We start from the raw sequence: 7,119 nt of genomic DNA, 5'->3' as shown, positions 1-7,119 counted from the left end.
AGTTTTCTGAATGTTGAGCTTTAAGCCAACTTTTTCACTCTCCACTTTCACTTTCATCAAGAGGCTTTTGAGTTCCTCTTCACTTTCTGCCATAAGGGTGGTGTCATCTGCATATCTGAGGTTATTGATGTTTCTCCCAGCAATCTTGATTCCAGCTTGTGCTTCTTCCAGTCCAGCGTTTCTCATGATGTACTCTGCATATAAGTTAAATAAACAGGGTGACAATATACAGCCTTGACGAACTCCTTTTCCTATTTGGAACCAGTCTGTTGTTCCATGTCCAGTTCTAACTGTTGCTTCCTGACCTGCATACAAATTTCTCAAGAGGCAGGTCAGGTGGTCTGGTATTCCCATCTCTTTCAGAATTTTCCACAGTTTATTGTGATCCACACAGTCAAAGGCTTTGGCATAGTCAATAAAGCAGAAATAGATGTTTTTCTGGAACTCTCTTGCTTTTTCCATGATCCAGCGGATGTTGGCAATTTGATCTCTCGTTCCTCTGCCTTTTCTAAAACCAGCTTGAACATCAGTAGTATCATATTGTAAATCAACTATATATCTCTATTTTTCTTTAAAATGATGGGCTGGTACTCAGATTATCTTATTCTTTAAAATCCCTCTTTCTTCTCTTTTGTCTGCTCTCCCAACTCCACCTCCAGGTTTCTACCTTGCAGTCTTTGGCCCGAATGGCAAATGTAGTTTAATGAATCTCTCAGTGAAAAAATAAGAAAAAGATAAATAGGATGCTTTCGAAAGCTCATGATGCGATCACAAGGATCCACCCAAGTGGACAGTCGGCACAAAGGCACAGGAACTTGTCCTGACCGAGGGGTTTGGTCACTGGCCAAGGAAAATCCCTGACTTTCTTTGCACTGGCGCCAGGGAACATTGCTCCCAGGTAGAAGTGACAGGAAGTAATATGGATACACACTTTTCCCTGAAAGAGTCCCTGGGGGTGAGGGAGGAGAGGGTGGGACAACTTGAGAGAGTGATGTTGACATACATTCACTATCATGTTTAAATAGACAGCTAGTGGGAATCAGGGAATCAACAGGGAGTTCAGCTGAGTGCTCTGTGATGACCTAGAAGGGTGGCGATAGGGGAAGGAGTGGGAGAGAGACTCCAGAGGCAGCGGATATATGTACGTGCTGTGCTGTGCTAAGTTGCTTCAGTCGTGTCTTACTCTTTGTGACCCTATGGACTGTAGTCTGCCAGGCTCCTCTGACCATGGGATTCTCCATACAAGAATACTGGAGTGGGTTGCCATGCCCTCCTCCAGGGGATCTTTCTGACCCAGGGGTTGAACTCATGTCTCTTTCGTCTACTGCATTGACAGATGTGTTCTTTCCCACTAGAGCTACCTGGGAAGCGCAATTATATACATACTTGTTGCCGATTCTTGTATAGCAGAAACAAACACAACATTCTAAAGCAATTATACTCCAACTAAAACTAAATTTTTAAAAATTACCTTATGTACCTATAAAAAGAAAGAATCCTGTTTTCTTGAGGGGTGTGGTGAGGGTTACTAGTATTTTCAAAGTGAAAGTGAAGTCTCTCAGTCGTGTCCGACTCTTTGCAACCCCGTGGACTGTAGCCTACCAGGCTCCTCCATCCATGGGATTCTCCAAGCAAGAATACTGAAATGGGTTGCCATTTCCTTCTAGAGGGGATCTTCCCGATCGAGGGATCGAACCCGGGTCTCCCACATGCAGGCAGACGCTTTAACCTCTGAGCCACCAGTATTTTCAAATGGCCCACCCAACTGAGGGGTAGGGCACCAGCCTTCAGGCTAGACAGACTTGGATTTGCAGTTCTCACCAGGTTGATTCCTAGCTGGTTGACCCTGTGCAAGACTCTCCTAACCTATCAGGGACCTCAGTTTCTGCATCTGTAAAATGGAGGTAAGAATGCCGATTTCCTGGGGCTGCTCTGAGGATGAAATGAGGAGATAAATAAACGCAAAATGCTCAGTACTATCATGTCACTCAGGGCACTTCCCTGGTGACTCAAGCAGTAAGGAATCTGCCTGCAATCCAGGAGCTGCAGGTTTGATCCCTGGGTCAGGAAGATCCCCTGGAGGAGGAAACAGTAACCCACCCCAGAGTTTTTGCCTGGAGAATCCCATGGACATAGGAGCCTGGTGGGCTACAGTCCTGTCCACCGGATCGCAAAGAATCGGAGACGACTGAAGCGACTTAGCACGCATGCGCGCATCACATGACTCCTGTGCTCAGCAAACTGTATAAAATAAAGTATTCATTCAATGAATGTTTTTGTCATATAAACGCTAGAGTGGATGAAACTGAGCAGCCCCTGCTCTGTGGAGCTTACAGATCAGTGGAGCAGATAGTCATGGTGTAAGCACATGAATAAAGAAGTACAAATTGCACCAAATACTGAGAAGGAAAAGTCCAGAGAACTAAGAGAACATATAACCAGGACCACCTAATCTAGTCACTTTTTAACCCAGATGAAATTACTACAGAGGTCATGGGCTGTTTTTGTGTTTCACTCAATGATAAGAGAATTCTTCACGTGAACAATACGCTCAACATTTTGCAAAGAACTTTTCATAGTTGAGATGCTCATGTGGTCTGAAGCGGAGAAGATGATGCTCATTTAACAGAGATTAAAACTAAGCTGTAGAGAGGTTATGTAACTTCCTTAAGGCCAGACAAATCACTGAGGGCAAGCCCAGAGATAAGATAAAACCCAGAGGTCCTTTGCAAGCCCAGAGATAAGATAAAACCCAGAGGTCCTTTGCTTCCGCTTCCGCATCTATTGCTTTTTCAGTATCTCATTTTTTTCAATTCTGAAATGTAGCCTATTTTCTTCTTTTGAAAATGTTGAAATATAGAGTTTATTTACAAAAAGCATGGGAAAATATATGTGCATGGTTTAAAGAAACCCTATGTAACTACTACTCAGTCTAAGGAACAGAATTTAACATAGCCCAAAAGTTCTTTTACATATCCTTCCCCAGAAGTAATTCCTATGCTAATCTTTTAACAACTCCTTTGTTAATCATTCATTCTTTTAACTTTTAAGAGTCTTTATCAAGTATGCATCTCAACAATATTATTGCTTGTCATTAATAAAATATTAATAGTTATTAATAATAAATAGTATTGCTTGTTTATAAATGGTATCCTAGATTATGTTTTCTTCTATAACTTGCTTCTTCTTTTCAATGTTTTGTTTTTGAGATTATTCGTACTGATGATGCCTATACCTCATTTTTAAAGATAAATAATATTCCCTTGTGTGGTTACACCACAGCTTGTTTGCGCACTCTTAGGTTAATGAGAACTTGGGTCACTTTAGTGTTTTTCTGTTACAGTTCTTCTTTTTTCTTTTGAAAGATGGATAAATTTGTTTTTATAAAAAACTCTGGAAGATGTTACAAGATTTGTGAATTTAAATTTCAGTCCCTACAACCACAATATCAGTACTATATGATAGAAGTTCTAGCATTTATTTTGAGTTTACCATCAGCCAGGAACTTCACACACATTTAAAAAATTTAATTCTCCTAACATTCCTATTTGATATGTATTATTATCTTTTAGGCAGTGAAACTGAGGTTTTGGAGGTTAGACAATTTGTGCTGTGCTAAGTCACCACTTCATTCGTGTCTGATTCTTTGTGATTCCGTGGACTGTAGCCCACCAGGCTCCTCTGTCCATGGGATTCTCCAGGCAAGTATTCTGGAGTGGGTTACCATTTCCTCCTCCAGGGGGTCACCCAGGGACCAAACCTGCATTTCCTGCGGCTCCTGCATTGCAGGTGGATTCTTTACCACTTGAGCCACCCGGGAAGCCCTCAAAAAGCAACCCGTCCTTGCGACCGTGACAGGACTCGAACCTGTAATCTTCTGATCCGAAGTCAGACGCCTTATCCATTAGGCCACACGGCCACCGACAATGACAAGACAGTGATTTTGTAACAAGAAAAAAAGGTAATGGAAAGCCTGCTGAAGTGTTTTCAGTGCACTGAAAATGTATAGAATGTCTATCTTCCCACAGGAAATTCCCTTGTGATCCAGTGGTTAAGACTCTGCGCTTCCAATGCAAGCAGCATGGGTTCAATCCCTGGTCAAGGTACAAAGGTCTGCACAAAGGCACATGAACTTGTTCTGGCCCGGTGGTCACTGGCCAAGGAAAATTCCTGACTTTCTTTGCACTGGCCCCAGGGAACATTGCTCCCAGGTAGAAGCGACAGGAAGTAATATGGATACACACTTTCCCCCAAAAGAGTCCCTGAGGGTGAGGGAGGAGAGAGTGGGACAACTTGAGAGAGTGATGTTGACATACATACACTGCTGCTGCTGCTGCTAAGTCGCTTCAGTCGTGTCCTACTCTGTGCGACCCCATAGATGGCAGCCCACCAGGCTCCTGCATTCCTGGGATTCTCCAGGCAAAAACACTGGAGTGGGTTGCCATTTCCTTCTCCAATGCATGAAAGTGAAAAGTGAAAGTCATGTCCTTCTTCGAGACCCAAGCTCGAAACCCTCGAAAAGCTACCCATCCCCTTGCGACTGTGGCAGGACTCGAACCTGCAAACTTCTGATCCGAAGTCAGACACCTTATCCATTAGGCCACACAGCCACCCACTAGACAACTCAGGTAAGGCTGTTAGGAGAGTCAAGATGACAGCTCAGTCTAAATCTAACATTCTGGTTCCTTCCAATTCACTCCAGGACTTAATACTGTACTATGCCTGCTATGGAGAAGGCAATGGCACCCCACTCCAGTACTCTTGCCTGGAAAATCCCATGGACGGAGGCGCCTGGTAGGCTGCAGTCCATGGGCTTGCTAAGAGTCGGACACGACTGAGCGACTTCACTTTCACTTTTCACTTTCATGCATTGGAGAAGGAAAGGGCAACCAACTCCAGTGTTCTTGCCTGGAGAATCCCATGGATGGAGGAGCCTGTTGGTCTACAGTCTATGGGGTCTCAAAGTGTTGGACACGACTGAGCAACTTCACTTCACTTATGCAGGAATAAAAACCAAATGTAATGGTGGACTATAAAATCTGTAAGTATCTACTATATTTTTTAATATTCGTGGCTGTGGTAAAACACACATAGTGGGATTCCTTGGCGATACAGTGGTTAGGACACTGTGCTTCCATTGTAGCCGGCACGGATTCGATCCCTGGTCAGGGAACTAAGATACCACATGCCTCTCAGCTCAGCCAAACAAGAAACCAAAAACACCACACACATACAACATAAAATTTACCGTCTTAACTACTTCTTAAAATCTGAAGTATTTTTAAGTTGAGTAGTGTTAAGTACATTCACACTGTTTTACAATCCTCTCCAGACCTCTTACAGCCATTCTTGTATATATCATCTGGGGCACAAGAGCAGGATTTTTCTCTAGGGCACGTCCTTGAGTGGAATCACATAGGTTTGCATATGTCCGACTTTATCAGTTAAGGTCAGGCTCTTTTTCAAAGTTTGCATCAGTTTATACTCCCATAGGCATTTAATTTTGTTTTAAGTATTACATTCAAATGTTAAATTTTATTTTTAAGTTCCAACACAAAAAGATCAAAAAGACAACACAATGAAAAAAATCTGTCCCCTAATCATCTTATTGTCTCCCCACAGATAATCAAAATTACGTTTCTGGTGATCACCCTTCCAGAAATATGTTTTTGCATATATTTCCCCCTTTTACAACAACAATTTGTAGCATTCTATACATACATCTGAAGCTTGTTTGTTTCTCTTAACAAACATTATAGGCAATATAATTTGGTCTCTGGAGCAGGTTGCCTGGATTCATATCCAGCTTCATGCTAAACTCATGGTGATTTCAATTAGGTCATTTAATCTCTCTGTGTCTTATATTACTTATCTGTAAAATGTGGGACGAATCCTAACTTATAAGGTCTTTATGAGAATTAAATTACTTAATATGTGTAGAGCATTTAGAATCCTGCCTATTAGAACTGTAACTATTGTCAGCATAATCATATCAATGCTTTCTCATTCTTTTTTATGGCTGTCTTATAGTCCATTATATAAATGTATGAATTTATTTTAATCATAATTGATAAACATTTAAGTTGTTCAGGTATGTTTATAGCACAGCAATAAATAACTATCATTTCCCACTCACACAGGTGAATATATCTAAAAGATAAAGTTCTAGAATGGAACTGCTGGGTCAAAGGTATTTAGTGCAGCTATCATTTTAACGGATATTGAGAAGCTTTCCTTCATGAATACACCACACACTCTCATATATATTAACTTAAAGGGATATAAAAAATTTAGACTAGAAGAACCCTAGGTAAAGCTACTTTACTGTTCAGATGAGTCAGCTGATGCCAAGAGAGAGGAAGTGACTGGCATAGGTTTAGTGGTGGAAATAGCACCAAAACCCTCGCAGCTGTCTGGATTTAAGAGTTCTTAAAACGCTTTAAAGTCCTTGTTGTTCAGTCGCTGTTCTTAGTCGCTCAGTCATGTCTGACTAAGTCCTCGTTAACATTTTATTATGTTGATGCTGCAGTTTGCTTACATAATGGTGGTAACTTAATATCTAATTTCTCAATATTCGTTCCGATTTTTCTCCTGGGCTATTTTTCTACCCTGGATAGATCATGTGCGCTACCAAGTGACCCTTGGACAAATCTGACCGGCTTGAGGTTGACCAAGTGACCGATCTGCCCTCGTCTTTGAATATGCTGGACTTGGTAAACTGTCTCTAGGGAATCAGAGTTCCGCCAAGCACTCCTAAGAGATCATTTAAATTACATCAAGGGAAATGAACCAGGGCATTTGCTCAGTAATTTGCCGAGACCAATTTTGCAAGCTGTGGTTGATTTGTAGTATATCTTTTAGACTAAAGGAAGCCCGCCCCTTGGTAGCGAAGCCGTCATTGGCTGGTACGGCTGTCAATCACCAGCAAGATAAATACGGAGAGACCGGTGGCTCTTTCCTCAGGACGTCCTGGAGCGCGTGGTGTGGCGGCAGTTCGGCTGCGCGAGTCGTGCCAGAGAGAGTCTCTGCGGTAATGTCGTTACGCCTTACTAACTGGAGTGGAAAGTAAAAGGGACCTCTCCTCCTCCATCTTCTTTTTTCTCTCTCTGCCGGGCGGGC

The 7,119-nt window shown here is 42.2% G+C and overlaps 2 non-coding genes across 2 annotated transcripts; both read right to left on the bottom strand.

Moving 5' to 3' along the window:
- Positions 1-3,846: 3,846 nt before the first annotated feature.
- Positions 3,847-3,919, bottom strand: TRNAR-UCG. Its single transcript has one exon. It is a non-coding gene; the product is annotated as a tRNA-Arg (tRNA).
- A 618-nt stretch (positions 3,920-4,537) lies between these two features.
- Positions 4,538-4,610, bottom strand: TRNAR-UCG. Its single transcript has one exon. It is a non-coding gene; the product is annotated as a tRNA-Arg (tRNA).
- Between the last annotated feature and the right edge of the window lie 2,509 nt (positions 4,611-7,119).

Source organism: Bison bison, unplaced genomic scaffold (assembly GCF_000754665.1).
Source record: "Bison bison bison isolate TAMUID 2011002044 unplaced genomic scaffold, Bison_UMD1.0 scf7180017864072, whole genome shotgun sequence".
NCBI classification, from domain to species: Eukaryota; Metazoa; Chordata; class Mammalia; order Artiodactyla; family Bovidae; genus Bison; species Bison bison.
The sequence above is the reverse complement of the archived record's forward strand: the minus strand, read 5'-3'. Positions and strand labels throughout refer to the sequence as shown.